The sequence below is a fragment of the Scyliorhinus torazame genome, chromosome 7, assembly GCF_047496885.1.
Source record: "Scyliorhinus torazame isolate Kashiwa2021f chromosome 7, sScyTor2.1, whole genome shotgun sequence".
Taxonomy (NCBI): Eukaryota; Metazoa; Chordata; class Chondrichthyes; order Carcharhiniformes; family Scyliorhinidae; genus Scyliorhinus; species Scyliorhinus torazame.
In genome coordinates, this window is record NC_092713.1 from 67,762,667 (window position 1) to 67,775,689 (window position 13,023).

A 13,023-nucleotide genomic window follows, 5' to 3' on the forward strand; every position below is an offset into this window, starting at 1 on the left:
TGGTTCATGTTCGAAACAAATTAGGAACAGGTTGCAGTTAGTGTTTCAGGAGTTATGTGATGAAGGTAAAAGGCAGGATCTTAAAGATAGTAATCTCTGGTTTACTCCAGTGCCTGAGGTCCTGCTCCCAGGGCGACGCAGAGACTCCCTAATGGCTGAGGTTTATGCGCTCCTGCACGATTGGCCCCAAGCCAGTCATGAGATTTGAATGATTGATTGATATTTCATCATAGAATTTACAGTGCAGAAAGAGGCCATTTGGCCCATCGAGTCTGCACCGGCTCTTGGAAAGAGCACCCTACCCAAGGCCAACACCTCCACCCTATCCCCATAACCCAGTAACCAAACCCAACACTAAGGCCAATTTTGGACACTAAGGGCAATTTATCATGGCCAATCCACCTAAGCTGCACATCTTTGGACTGTGGGAGGAAACCGGAGCACCCGGGGGAAACCCACGCACACACGGGGAGAATGTGCAGACTCCGCACAGACAGTGACCCAAGCCGGAATCGAACCTGGGACCCTGGAGCTGTGAAGCAATTGTGCTATCCACAATGCTACCGTGCTGCCCAATTTATTGTCACATGTACCGAAGTACAGTGAAAAGTATTTATCCGCGGCCAAGGGAATATACACAATACGTGCACAGTAGACAAAAGAATAATCGACAGATTACAATGGTACATAAACAAATAGAGATTGGTTTCAGTGCGGAACAAGGGCCAAACAAGAGCAGCATAGGGCATCGTGAATAGTGTTCTTACAGGGGACAGATCAGCCCAAGGGAGAGTCGTTGAGGAGTCTAGTAGCTGTGGGGAAGAAGCTGCTCCTATGAATGGATGTGCGGGTCTTTGGAGCTCTGTATCTTCTGCCTGATGGAAGGGTCTGGAAGAGGGCAAAGCCTGGGTGTGAGGGGCCTTTGACAATGCTGCCTGCCTTCCTGAGGCAGCGGGAGGTGAATACAGAATCAATAGGAGGATGGCAAGCTTGTGTGATGCGTTGGGCTGAGTTGACCACACTCTGCAGTTTCTTGCCGAGCAGTTGCCATACCAAGGTGTAATGCAGTTTGAGAGGCCCGTTAAAGGGCCCACGCTACCACAACAGGAAAAAATCAAACACAAAAATATTCAACCGGACAACGGCAATTTCAGTGAGCTGTAATGGGACCTAGTCCGGGTTAATTGGAATGAAAGACTGGCAGGTAAATAAGCCAGTAAATAAGCAACAGGAGGCCTTCAAATAGGAGAATAAACTGCTGAATACAGAAAATACAAGGGACGACTGAAAAAGGAAGCGTGGTACATTGGCGAGACCATGCAGACGCTGCGACAACGAATGAACGGACATCGCGCAACAATCACCAGGCAGGAATGTTCCCTTCCAGTCGGAGAACACTTCAGCAGTCAAGGGCATTCAGCCTCTGATCTCCGGGTAAGCATTCTCCAAGGCGGCCTTCAGGACGCGCGACAACGCAGAATCGCCGAGCAGAAACTTATAGCCAAGTTCCGCACACATGAGTGCGGCCTCAACCGGGACCTGGGATTCATGTCACAATACATTCATCCCCCACCATCTGGCCTGCGAAATCCTACCAACTGTCCTGGCTTGATGTAATTCACACCTCTTTAACCTGGGGTTACCCCATCTCTGGATCTGTAAAGATTTAATCACCTGCTAATGGTCGCATTCCTAGCATTGTTTGGCATCTTTGAATTTGTCTATATATGTGTTTCTGGAACAGACCTCTTCATTCACCTGAGGAAGGAGCAGCGCTCCGAAAGCTAGTGACATCGAAACAATCCTGTTGGACTTTAACCTGGTGTTATAAGATTTCGTACTGTGCTCACCCCAGTCCAACGCCGGCATCTCCACATCATGAAAAAGGAAGTAAGAGGGGCAAAAAAGACAGTGAGCGAGATTCTCCAGAAAAAGTTCCAAGTGTTGCAGCAAATGGGAATTGCCCCGAGTTTCCAGGTGTTCGGCCCAGCAAAACCAGGAGAGCAACTCAACATAAGTTGGTCCACTTAACGAGGCCTCACGGGCTTCTCACCGTAAATAGCGCCTCGCCAGCCGCCACCTCCCCCCCCCCCGGCACAGTGGAGGCCAGGAGGGATGTCCTATTCCCCCGAGGGGCATGGAGGGTGAGCCACAAGGCAGCCAGTGCTGCCTGGACTGAGGTTGCAGCAGCCGTTAGTTCCAGCAATATGACCAAGAGGATGAGGCAGCAGCGCAGGAAGAAGGTCAATGACCTATACCGGGCACACAAGTGAGTAGACATCAATGCCACCCACCAAGGAAGTATCACCCCCCTTCTCTACAAGTGACCTCCAGCTGTCCCTCCCCGTCCTCTCCAAACCCGCCTTCACACACCCTCTCTCACCACTGAACCACGCGTGTGGCTAACGGTGCTCTGTGTCTCCTCAGGAAAAGCTCTCCCACAGTCGGCAGGAGGGGGCCAACACTGCCTTACCTCCTTTGAGGAGCATGCCCTGGAGATGACTGGGGTGGCTGAGGACACATCAGTCACCCACGCAGAGGCTGTCAGATGCCGCCAAGTTGGGGAACCGCCGGACTCCACCCGGGGGACCTGTCAAACGTGAGTTGTTGCCTGACTGACTGACCCATCCCTCCCATTGACCACATGTCCATTCTCCCGCAGGTCTTCCAGCCTACGGTGCTGGCCCATCCCTAGTGGCCACCTCTTCTGACTCCAAGGAGAACACTTCGGAGGAGAGCTCCGAGGATGCAACCCTGGTCGTGACACAGCTGTCATCTCTGTTTTATTATGCTCTTGACGTAGCATAAGCTGCTTCCTTGATGTACACTCTGACAAAGGAAGGTTCAGACTTGTAGATAGCTTTAACACATTAATTAAGCTCTTAACAATTCTCCTACTTGGATTCGACTCTCCTGTTAATCCTGCTGTAGCTACTCAGACTAACTAACCAGTTTGCTACAATCCACGTGGTGGGTGTGATGTGTTTCAATCAACCCTGTCTGTACTCACTAAGTGTCTCCACTGGAAAGAGAAAAATCATGCGTGCTGTGTCCTTTTATATGGGTAGCCCCCTTGTGGTAGTGTCACCTCTGTGTGTGTCTTGACTGCCCATTGGTCGTGTTCTATCTTACTGACCCATTGGTTGAATGTCTGTGTGTCATGATGTCTCTGGTGCTCCCTCTAGTGTTTATCTAGTCTTAGTGTATTTGCATTAACCCCTTGTGTATTTACAGTGATGCATATCACCACATCCCCCCTTTTTTCGTGTTACATATTTTCTATACACGATTAAAGAAAATTGAACAAAATAGATAGATAAATGATGATATGTACAAATCATGACGACAGTGATTATGAAACAATAAGTCCAAATCATATGTATGAGTCCAAAGTTCATTAAATTATTCTGGTCGAGTGTCTTTCTTGTTTGGTTGGTGAGGTGGTGATGTTGATGCTTTGTAAACGTCGTCAGTGACCCTGTGTTTAAGGAACCAAGAAGTGGCCAAATCACTTCATTGTCTGATGTGGACTCTTTTTTCTTTCAATGCTTGTGGTAGCGATATACGCAATCTGTGTCGTCCTGCCATGGTATGTCATTGTACTGAGATGAGCAGTAACAGTGTCCCGCATTTGCAGAGTTGTACCAGTAGTAGTTCCATTGTTGTTGTTTTTGTTGTGCTTGCTGTCGACGTTGTTGCCTCTGGTACGCTTCGTATCGTTGTCTTTGTTGTTTGTGTAGATTTTGTTGTTGAGTTTGTTGCACTCAATGACCACACTGAGTGGATTATACGAGTCCTTCACACAGTTACTCGTGTTAGCGTGCTTTGTGGCACCTGCTGTCTCCTTGAGCGTGCCGTCTCTGATTCCGCGGCGCTCCCCATCTGGAGTCATGTCCGGCTTACTTGAATCAGCTTTGGCTTGTCGATGCTCCCCATCTGGAGTCTGGTCTGTTTCATCTGAGTCAGTTTTGGCTTATCGATGCTCCCTGTCTGGAGTCTGGTCTGTTTCACCTGAGTCAGTTTTGGCTTGTCGATGCTCCCCGTCTGGAGCCCTTTCTGGTTCACCTGAATCAGCTTTGGTTTCTTGACGTCCGGAGTCACTGCAGGTTCATAGATTACATAGATTACATAGAACATACAGTGCAGAAGGAGGCCATTCGGCCCATCGAGTCTGCACCGACCCACATTAATCCCTCACTTCCACCTTATCCCCGCAACCCAATAACCCCTCTCAACCCTTATGGACACTACGGGTAATTTAGCATGGCCAATCCACCTAACCTGCACGTCTTTGGACTGTGGGAGGAAACCGGAGCACCCGGAGGAAACCCACGCGGACACGGGGAGAACGTGCAAACTCCGCACAGACAGTGACCCAGCGGGGAATCGAACCTGGGACCCTGGCGCTGTGAAGCCACAGTGCTAATCACTTGTGCTACCGTGCTGCCCACAAATCACTTGTGCTGCCGTGCTGTTCACTTGAATCTTCTGCGGTTTTGTGATGCTCCCCATCAAAACGTTCAGGAATTAATTTGCTTGTGTAGAGGCTCGAGCGAGTGAGGTTTGAAGTAACGTGGTGTCACCGGAGTCACCAGTAGTCTCACTGTGATTGTCGAGTGCCTCTGTACACACTAGCTGAGGTTTGTCACGTTGCACATCTGGTATGGGAAGTGGGCTGCCGTCGTCACTTGTCGCACATACAGTGGGTAGAGCCTCAGTATCTTTTTGCTTTGCACTTGAGCGTGGTAGACTGTCATAGTCTGCTTGCTGTTCACTTGAGCGTGGCAGACCTGCATCGTCTGCTGCTGGTTGCTCAGAGGGGGCTGCTAGACCCTCATGGTCTTGTTCATGCAAGGACTGCGCTCTGGAATCTTGCGTTCCTTCCATCGTGGAGTCTGTCCACGAGCTCGCTGTGGAGGCTTGGGTCACTCCCTCTGTGGAGTCTTGCAGCATTCCTTGTGTGGAATTGTGCATTGGTCTCGCTGTGGAGACTGTCATCACTTCTTATTCATGCAAGGACTGCGCTCTGGAGTCTTGCGTTGCTTCTATCGTGGAGGCTGTCCATGTGCTCGCTGTGGAGGCTTGTGTCACTGGAGTCACTTTGTGTGTGGAGACGTGCAGTTGTCTTGCTGTGGAGTCCTTCATTGCTTTTTGTGTGGAGGCTGGAACCCTTCGTGGTGCGTGGACCACTCTCTGTGTAGGGTCGGGGACTCTTTGCGGTGCGTGGACCACTCTCCGTGTGGAGTCGGGGACTCTTCGCGGTGCGTGGACCACTCTCTGTGTGGCAGCAGGCCGCTCTCTGTGGGCTTGTACTGCTTTCTGTCTCTTGGCGTCAGGCCGCAGCATCATCCTGCACTCACGAGCCGGGATGTCATATATGCTGGGCTGAGGATCCCCAATCCGAAGAACTCGTTGTCGAGGTCTTCAATGTACAACACCTCTAGTTGCGGTTCGGATTTGGTACTGGGGTCGCCACGTCCAATGATGAAATCTTCGTCTGAGTCGTAGTCTTCAAGGACCATATCATCTACTAGGGTGGTGCTAACTGCTTGTTGCAGGGTTCTGCGGAGGTTACTTTCAGCTACTGGTCGAAGATCAGGCATTGTGCTGTCATTCCAGGTGAAAGAATCTTGTTTTGAGGCTTAAAAATTTTTTTTTCTTGTTTTGGGACATTTCTCCTTTAAGTGAGCGTGGTCCGGTGCCTCATGTAACAAAGCTCGTGACGTAGAGCGTAGGAAGCAATTGCGCATACGCAGATCGCTGTTCCTTTACTTTGCGCTCTTCTCTCAACTGCGCATGTGCGGCACCTTTTCCAAGATGGCCGCCAATCAAAATTGTCGTTCGTTGCTCGCCTCCCTCGGCCTCATGGTTAGTATTGGTGCCTCTTTTACCGTTTTCTGTTGGTTTTTTGTGTTTTCCTCGCAGTATTGTTCGAACTTGTCCAGGACTGTCTTGGAGCCTCTCTTTTCTTGCCCTCTGGAGTACTTGAAGGTTTTGAAGATTTGTTCTGCATTTGCACCCGCAATTGTGAGCAGAAGCTCTGTCTTTTCAGCATCGGCCACGTCTTGTAGGTCAGCTGCTACCAGGAAGTCTCAAACCTTTGCCTGAATGCACGCCAGTTTGCACTGAGATTGCCGTGGCACCTGAGCCGCTGTGGAACCGGAATCTCGATCATCTTGCCTGGGTGCTGTTGCTGGTTGTCACGGTTTGCTGAGTTGAAACTATATGGATTTAAACAGTCACTCCTTGGTACCATGTTTTGTTATGCTCTTGACGTAGCATAAGCTGCTTCCTTGATGTACACCCTGACAAAGGAAGGTTCAGACTTGGAGATAGCTTTAACACGTTTATTAAACTATTAACAATTCTCCTACTTGGATTCGACTCTCCTGTTAATCCTGCCATAGCTACTCAGACTAACTAACCAGTCTGCTACAATCCACGTGGTGGGTGTGATGTTTTTCAGTCAACCCTGTCTGTACTCACTAATTGTCTCCACTGGAAAGAGAAAAATCATGCGTGCTGTGTCCTTTTATGTGGGTAGCCCCCTTGTGGTAGTGTCACCTCTGTGTGTGTCTTGACTGCCCATTGGTCGTGTTCTATCTTACTGACCCATTGGTTGAATGTCTGTGTGTCATGATGTCTCTGATTCTCCCTCTAGTGTTTATCTAGTCTTAGTGTATTTGCATTAACCCCTTGTGTATTAACAGTGATGCAGATCACCACAATCTCCAACCCCCACCAGCACAGATATACACATCCCAGCTTGTTAGTGGGCAGGCTTCTGGGGCACAATCTGGTGAGCACCATACTGTTGCTAGTATAAGTCAAGTGAAGGCAGGAACCCCTAGCTGGGTCCCAGCATGATGCTGACCCTCTGGAGCTGATGAAGATGATAAGGAGCAGTCAGGACGTACAGAGAGAGATGTCATTGTCAGTCCAGCACAGCCGCTTGGAGGAGTCCCAGAGGCTACAGGCACAGGAGATGGCACTGGCAATGAGTGGCACCAAGACCAACACTGCTAGGGTGGCGACTGCAGTGCAGAGCCTGGTGCATGATGTCAGCACCATGAGTGAAGGTGTCCAAGGCATCATGCAGTCAGTGACGGCCTTGGCTGAGGGCCTCGGCAGAATGACCGCCTCGCTGGGGGATGTCACCCAGTAACAGGCTGATCTTGATGAGGCATGGCCGAGGCGCTGCAGAGCTTGCCCCCGTCTCAGGTGGGCATTTCCGAGGCACTGCAGAACATGTCCCAATCACTGCCGAGGGCGTCAATACCATGGTTTGGACCATGGGCAACCGCCAGGGCTGGCAGGGCCAGATGATGAAGGGGCAGCCTGGGCTTGAACCAGCTACCCCTCCATCCCAAGGTGAACCCCAGGGCCCTATGGGCACTGACCAGGAGGAGAGGACACTGAATGCCAACCCGGACCCAGTCCATGGAGTGGAGACGGTGGTCACCAGCTCCCCTGACTTCCACCCCTCTGACGAGGCCACGTCTCGCAAGCAGCACACGGGTTAGGACGGCACGGCTGCGCATGTGCCGCCAATAAAGTGTGCTGAGGCCCTCCGGTGCCAGAGCCCCCAGAGCTCGCCTGCCAGGGGGATTGAGGGCCATGGTACGAGGTAAGCAGCTGGCTGCCTCCACCTCAGATGTGCATCCTGGGGAAGCACCAAGATGTAGTGGTAGAGCTAGGAGGGCCAAGCACCATTGAGGATCACTGAGAGCACCGGGGTAGTGGGGAGGGGGTGGGGGTGGGCTGTCATAGGTGACGAGGAGGGGTGGTTGCCAAACTCCCCCATGGTACTCATCCAGCCTCCGGCCATGGACATGTCCTCGGAGCTGTGTCCCATCCCTTGGGTGTTTCAGATGTTGTCTGCTGCGTGTGTGGTGTTGCCTCCCACAGTGTTCAAGCACAGTGTTCAGGCATCAAGATGCGATTGGAATGCAATGACTCCCAAAAGCGACATGGTCCGCCCACGCACGGGAATCCACTTGGCATGTGTCAAGTGCTCACTTAACCACGATTGCCATTTCAAAATTAGCGATAGCCTTCAGCCGCGCAGCCAGAGTCCTCAGCAGTCAGTGGGGGTTATGGGTGATCGGTGGGGCAGACAGGCAGGGACAAGGGTTGCCCCCGGAATGAGGTTGGGATCCAGTGTTTGGCATAGTGGTGCCGCGAGCAATTGCTCTGCTGGTTGTCCCCTCAGCACCTCTCCCCCCCACCCTCCCATGGCAGCCCACCCCTGCGGAGGGTCCCCCACCCCCTGGCGAGCACTGGGGTAGCAAGCCCAGCACCCCCAGGCTCTTTGCCTGTGAACAAAGATGGCTACTCACCTCCTCGGCTCCCCACAGAAGCCCTTCCGCCAGGAGTACTAATCGGCGCCAGCGTGAGCACTTGCTGGGGAGGCCGCTGAATGACGGGCGGCCGTCTTTGGAAATGGGGTGGCTCTTGTTAATTGTATGGAAAAGGGGCTTAAGTGGTGATAATTGGGTTCTCACCATCCCGATTTCGCCTACGAGAGCAGGCTGGTTACATCGCAAACTGTTTGCCACCCGGCGCGGATCTCGATTTTTGGCCTCTTGCTATTCAACGGCCTTGTCACGCTGGAGCGAGAGTGTAATGAGGCCGGAGAATCATGGCCAGTGTGTGAGAGTAGACTAGCATGTAACAGAAAAGGGAATGCAAATCATAAAAACATAAATAGGAGAAGAGTAATGAAATGAAGAGTGCGGCTGATTAGTGACTGAAAAAGAGATCTTGTGTAAAACATCATTTACCAAACACCTATCAGTCAGCAACCAACAACCTCTGTCTTTAAGGACATCCATACACTACACCACACTGTAAAATATTTAACACTGTAAGCCTCACACCCACATTTCCCATGTTACACATACTATCAGCTACTCAAACATGACACATCACCAAAAACATTGCATGGCATTAATTCATTAACAATTCCTAATTTCCTGCATGGCACAGCCATAAGACCATAAGGCATAGGAGCAGAATAGGCAACTCGGCCCATTGAGTCTGCCCTGCCATTCAATCATGGCTGATATTTTTCTCATCCCATTTTCCTGCTTTCTCCCCATAACCTCTGATCCCCTTATAAATCAAGAACCTATCTATCTCTGTCTTAAAGACACTCAGTGATTTGGCCTTCACAGCCTTCTGCGGCAAAGAGTTCCACAGATTCACCACCCTCTGGCTGCAGAAATTCCTCCTCATCTCTGTTTTAAAGGATTGTCCCTTTAGTCTGAGATTGTGCCAAATACAGCAGGATGGGATTGAATGGGGATGGGGGCACCTACATACCCTGAGCCCCAAAGGGGAGATGGTGCTGGCCATTATTCAGACAGCCAGAAGACTGTGATGATGAAGAAACAGCACTATCATTCAAATTCCTGTTTATATTCACTCAGATCCAGGACAGATAATGCATGTAACTTAATGGATAACACAGAGGAGGAATCTGCAGGTGATGAGACACAGGGGATGAGTGTCTTAAATCCAGGACAGAGTGCAACTGTAACGCAAGTGGCAGCTCGCCAGAGGGCAAGGTCACACGTGGGTTCCGTCGCAGAGGGCACCGATGAGCAGTTTGGTGGGACAGCATGGAGATGGTGGTTAATCAGTATATACAAGCAAATGATTGGTGCAGTGACCAGCCTGGCAGAAAGCCTGCGCTCAATGTTACAGATCATGGGGGAGTCTGGTACCAATTTGCCACAGGTCTTTGGGCAGAGCCTCGAGCTGATCCTCTGAAGTGTGGAAGTGCTGGACAATTTGATGAGTGCACTTATGGACCCAACCATCATGCAGCATCTGATTGTCAATGTCTCAGCTTCCATTGCAGCAAAAGCAGCTTCTAACAAAAGCTTGTGAGCCACAGTGGAACCTCAGACTGAAGGCTTAGATTGCTGGCCTAGAAGCTATAAATACCTGTGCTTAAAGTAGCGAACAGACTCTCACAGCGGTTCAACAATCAGGGGCGAAATTCTCCCCCAACGGCGCGATGTCCACCGACTGGCGCCAAAAACGGTGCCAAGCAGACGGGCATCGCGCCGTCCCAAAGGTGCGGAATGCTCCGCATCGTTGGGGGCCGAGCCCCGACATTGAGGGGCTAGGCCGACGCCGGAGGGATTTCCGCCCCGCCAGCTGGCGGAAATGGCGTTTGTTGCCCCGCCAGCTGGCGGAAATGGCGTTTGTTGCCCCGCCAGCTGGCGCGGAAATGCGGCACATGCGCGGGAGCGTCAGCGGCCGCCGACAGTTTCCCGCGCATGCGCAGTGGGGAGAGTCTCTTCCGCCTCCACCATGGTGGGGCCGCTGTGGAGGCGGAAGGGAAAGAGTGCCCCCACGGCACAGGCCCGCCCGCAGATCGGTGGGCCCCGATCGCGGGCCAGGCCACCGTGGGGGCACCCCCCGGGGTCAGATCGCCCCGCGCCCCCCCCCAGGACCCCGGAGCCCACCCACGCCGCCTGGTCCCGCCGGTAAATACCAGCTTTGATTTACGCCGGCGGGACAGGCAATTTCTGGGCGGGACTTCGGCCCATCCGGGCCGGAGAATTGAGCGGGGGGTCCCGCCAACCGGCGCGGCCCGATTCCCGCCCCTGCCCAATCTCCGGTACCGGAGACTTTGGTGGGGGCGGAGGCGGGATTCACGGCGGCCAACGGCCATTCTCCGACCCGGCGGGGGGGTCGGAGAATGACGCCCCTGATGTCCGACACAATTCTCGGATTCCTAAGGTTTCCTCTGAGTGCACGGAGTGAAAAGATGCTGTCCTCGCTCATGATGCCAGCATTCATCCTCCCTGACTACCAATCCATCAGCTCCCTTGCTTTGCCAGCCAGCCGAGACTTCTGTTGTCCATGTGCAGGTGGTGCAGTCAGAAGCCAGGCATTCTCGAGTCAGATCCAATCAAGTTGGTTCTGCAAGGCCATCTGCAATTTTCCCCATTGAAATTCTACAGCTTCCCATAAGCCATGCTGCAGCCAATGGGTAACACTGGATAGAAGAACTAAGATAGACGAAGGCCGACAGAGGAGAGGCACTAAGGGATGTACAAGGCTGACTTGTAGACTTTTGTATGCAATATAGAATGATTTATTTATGAATTGGGTTTGGAATATTTATTTTGTTTTGCCTTCTATGTTTGTATTGTGGTCAACTGGATGCCGTGTTTGTCAGTGATGGAGGGAAGGTATAAGGTGTGGGACTGTTGGTGAATGGGAGTTGAGTTGCTGTTACGGCTATCACACTCAGACCAGTTCTTCACACACACCACAGTCAGACAGGATCTGTCCAGGTTGCCCCTTCTTCCTCCTCATGCTCCTGCTCCTCAGCTGCTCAGGTACTGCTGATGGGGAGGACTGTCCCCTCGTGATCATGAATTTGTGCAACAAGCAATAGGTCACCATGAACCTCCTGCTCTGCTGAGATCCTCCAGAGCGCTACAGGGAACAGATGTATTGTTTCAGCATGTACAGTGAGCATGTGCGCATGGGTTGTCTGACAAATACACATTGTCAGTGAATAGTCCTTGTTGCCTTGTAGCCACCCTTGGTTTGTCATGGTGCAATTGGCACAGTGATTGCCGCAGAATGAAGAAGTCATGACTACTATCAAGATACCGGACTGTGTCCAATATCTCTACGTATGGTCACCAGCAACTGGCGATGGATGGAGTGGAATCCCTTTCAGTTGTGTTTTAGGGCATTGCTGACAATATGGGCTACAAAGTGGTGTGTGTGCAGACAATGGCACCCTGCACCACAGGGAAAATTGGAGTGTTTAGCTGAAAAATGACACGACTAGCATTGAATGCATAAAGCCCCTACAGTGCAGAAAGAAGCCATTTGGTCCATCGAGTCCGCACTTGTCCTCAAGCACCATACCTAGGCCCACTCCCTCTCCCTATTCCCGTAACCCCACCTAACCAGCACATTTTTGGACACTAAGGGGCAATTTATCATGGCCAATCCACCTAACCTGCACATCTTTGGACTGTGGAAAGAAATCGGAGCACCCGGAGAAAACCCACGCAGACACGGGGAGAATGTGCAACTCCACACAGTCACCCAAGGCCAGAATTGAACTCGGATCCCTGGCACAGTGAGGCAGCAGTGCTAACCACTGTGCCACCGTTACTGACTGATAATCCCTTTATCTGTTTACTTTGTTATTTCTGGTGACCTGCACTCACTCTCACTAATGTGGCATTTAGTGCAACACATCCCGAAAGTGTAGGCGCATGCCAGGGGTGCCTTTTTGGACTTCAAATATCTGTAACACCCAACCAAGAGGAACTCTCATTCTAATTATTACACTAAACCTTTATAAAATACTAGTTAGGCCCCAGCTGTGGAGTACTGTGGCCATTGGTGGCAAGTACGCCATAGGAAGAGTGTCAAGAATATTACAGAGACTGCAAAATAAATATACTTGAATGGTATCAGGGACGAATAAGTTCAGTCATGTGGACAGACAAGAGAAACTGGTCGATATCCTTGGAACAGAGAAGATTAATGGGAGATTTTGAAGAGGTGTCCAAACTAATTGGGAGAATTATTTTTCAGCGGTAGAAGAGTCAGTAATCAGAGGACACAGAGACAATTAAGACAATTGACAAGAGAACCAGAGACTACAAGAGGTTGTGCAGTGAATTATTATTAACTGCAATCTTCCATCTCAAAGGGTGGTGGAAGCAGATTCAATAATAACATTCAGAAGGAAATGGTGCAACTACCTGCAAAGGAAAACATTTTGGGGGCCAGAGGAAAGAAAGAGGAGGAATAAGTGAACATCTCTTTCAAAAAGCCAGCAATGGCATGATAGGCCAAATGGCTTTCTGTGCTGTATCATTCTGTGCTGTATCATGGACTGATCTGATCTCTTTGCACATCTTTTATACTGAGTAGTCCTGCACACTTGTATGCTTCACCCGATGCCTGTGTCTATCTATTTACATTGTGTATTTATGTATGTCCTATGTTTTTCCATGTATGGAATGATCT